The sequence below is a fragment of the Penaeus monodon genome, chromosome 31 (genome assembly GCF_015228065.2).
Source record: "Penaeus monodon isolate SGIC_2016 chromosome 31, NSTDA_Pmon_1, whole genome shotgun sequence".
In the NCBI taxonomy this organism is placed as follows: domain Eukaryota; kingdom Metazoa; phylum Arthropoda; class Malacostraca; order Decapoda; family Penaeidae; genus Penaeus; species Penaeus monodon.
In genome coordinates, this window is record NC_051416.1 from 32,802,998 (window position 1) to 32,803,467 (window position 470).

A 470-nucleotide genomic window follows, 5' to 3' on the forward strand; every position below is an offset into this window, starting at 1 on the left:
ACCAACATCTGTTACATGACACAGTGATCTCTTGTTTACTCGTGAGTCATGTTAACGAAAGATATCTAAACATCCGATTACAAATGTTATATTTGTGACCTTCAGATTATTTGGAAGGGTATAGATGTTTTCTTTTGCTAAATAACAACTCAGGAGACAGAGAATGAGCTTGTATCTTTTAGTTTTAGCTGCGTTCTTGCAACGGAGATTGCGGAAGCTTCTAACGATGGTCGAGGAGGTGACGACCATTTTAGAGACCGTCTAATGAGAAAAAAGGACGTGATCGAATTGAATGCTGAGTTCCTTTGCGAGATGTTTTTATTTATTTATTTTTAATAGCTTTTACGTTACTGTTTTGTCTATTTCTTTCATACCCCAAATAATGCTTAAAAAAGATAGATAAAGGGTTAAAAAAGAAACCCTGAATGACAGTGATACTAAAATTATCAAATTAATGATTCAGGGATACA